The sequence below is a fragment of the Perognathus longimembris genome, chromosome 25 (genome assembly GCF_023159225.1).
Source record: "Perognathus longimembris pacificus isolate PPM17 chromosome 25, ASM2315922v1, whole genome shotgun sequence".
Classification (NCBI taxonomy): Eukaryota; Metazoa; Chordata; class Mammalia; order Rodentia; family Heteromyidae; genus Perognathus; species Perognathus longimembris.
The window spans coordinates 20,763,393-20,765,671 of NC_063185.1; the positions used below are offsets into that span (position 1 = coordinate 20,763,393).

General features: G+C 43.4%; 1 pseudogene; it reads left to right on the forward strand.

Annotated features, from left to right (window-relative positions):
- Nucleotides 1-411: 411 nt before the first annotated feature.
- Nucleotides 412-849, forward strand: LOC125342094 (annotated as a pseudogene).
- The last annotated feature ends 1,430 nt before the right edge of the window (nt 850-2,279 follow it).

Here is a 2,279-nt window from a genome sequence, read left to right on the forward strand (position 1 = left end):
AGCTACTCAAAAAATCTGGAAGTGGCGCTGTGGCTCAAGTGGTAGAGCGCTAAGCCTTGAGCACACAGAGGCTCAGGGACAGCACCCGGGCCCTGAGTTGAAGCCCCAAGACAGGCAATCAATCAATCAATCAATCAATCAATCAAGTTTCCATGTTTCCATGTTTCTTGAACTAAATGAATTGTATTAATTTCATTGCTTAAATTCACGATATTTAACATTTGTGTTTGTTTTGTTTGTTTGCCAGTCCTGGGGCTTGGACTCAGGGCCTGAGCACTGTCCCTGGCTTCTTCCTGCTCAAGGCTAGCACTCTGCCACCTGAGCCACAGCGCCACTTCTGGCCGGTTTCTATCTATGTGGTGCTGGGGAATCGAACCCAGGGCCTCATTGTCTACATTTGTGTTGGTAGCCATGGCGGCTCGTGTCCTTTCGGCTTGTGCCCGCGGCCCTGGCGCCGCCACCGCGGGTCCCCACGCTGGCCCTGGCCCGGCGGCTCAGCACTGCCTTGCGGCCCACGGAGACCTGGAGGAGGTGCAGGGCGCAGGTGCCAGGGCCCGTGGCACGGTGGGGCCGCTCCTACAGCGGCTGGCCGCCCCTGAGGCTCGAGAGCATCAAGGACCGAGTCCTGTACGCCTCGAAGCTGTAGGACAAGATGGACCCAGAAGAGCTCTCGGTAAGTTCCCGCTTCATCAAAGACCTGGGCTTGCACCGTCTGCACCAAGTGGAGATTATCATGGCCATGGAAGATGAATTTGGGTTTGAAATCCCTGATAGAGGTGCAGAGAAGTTGATGTGTCCACAAGAAATTGTAGATTACATTGCAGACAAGAAGGATGTATATGAATAAAACACCAGGTAAATAATCTCCAAAAAAAAAAAATTTGTGTTTGCTGTTAAAATACAGTAGCTTATTATCCAGAGCCCCACAGTTACTACTGAAAATCCAAAGTACTGCCTTTGCTACAAGAACTTTAATTCCATTTTCCCAAAAACAGACTTCTGTATGAACATGTAAGCTTTGTTTTATAGAAACAAAACATGAAGCAGCACAAGTAACTGATATCAAGTAATATTCTACCAGATACATCCTAAAGAATAACGATAAAGAATTTTAGGTAGAGAACATATTTTCTAAATATTTAAAAATACATAGTCAGACCATGCAAATTTATCAGAGTATTTAGCTTAACAGTTGGAATAACAAACAATAATTATCAAATCTAGGTTGTAGGGCATGTACTTTCTTTTTTTCCAATTTTCCTTCCTTCAAAATCCTATGTATTTGAAGATTGTGACAATACCCATTGGGACAGGCACTTTCTAAAAGCTCAAATAACAGTGTTTTTGTTTGAAATATATTGTATATTACCTAGTGCCTAAGATACCAACCAGGGCTGGGGATATGGCCTAGTGGCAAGAGAGCTTGCCTTGTATACATGAGGCCCTGGGTTCAATTCCCCAGCACCACATATACAGAAAACGGCCAGAAGTGGCGCTGTAGCTCAAGTGGCAGAGTGCTAGCCTTGAGCAAAAAGGATGCCAGGGACAGTGCTCAGGCCCTGAGTTCAAGGCCTAGGACTGACCAAAAAAAAAAAAAAAAAAGATACCAACCATTCTTTAGTGACACCAATGAGGACCAGTCCAACAGCACTACTCATAAGACACTATGTTGGACATGAACTTCACCACTTGTGGGGAGACGGGAGTCAGAGAAGAGGAAAAGAGCAAGGAAAAGAGGGAGGAGGTAACAACATTTGACAAGAACTGTACTCATTACCTTACTTATCTAACTGCAACCCCTCTGTACATCACCCTCAAAATTAAATTAAATTTTTAAAAAAGATTTGCTAATCCAATATATACCAGACTTTTATCATTATTAGAAAGTCCAAAAATGATGAAATTTTACTTATATAAAAAAGGAAGTATTTAGGGCTGGGAATATGGTCTAGTGGTAAAGTACTCACCTCGTATACATTGAAGCCCTGGGTTCGATTCCTCAGCACCACATACATAGAAAAAGCCAGAAGTGGCGCTGTGGCTCTCAAGTGGCAGAGTGCTAGCCTTGAGCAAAAAGAAGCCAGGGACAGTGTTCAGGCCCCGAGTTCAAGGCCCAGGACTGGCCGAAAAAAAAAAAAAAAAAAAGAAAGAAAGAAAAAGAAAAGAAAAAGGAAGCATTTATAACTTCATCTAACAATATCATATTTTGAATAGTGTAAAGCCATAAAGACCAAGATGTAAAAGAATAAGTATTTGTTATTCACAGTGAGGAAAGAGAG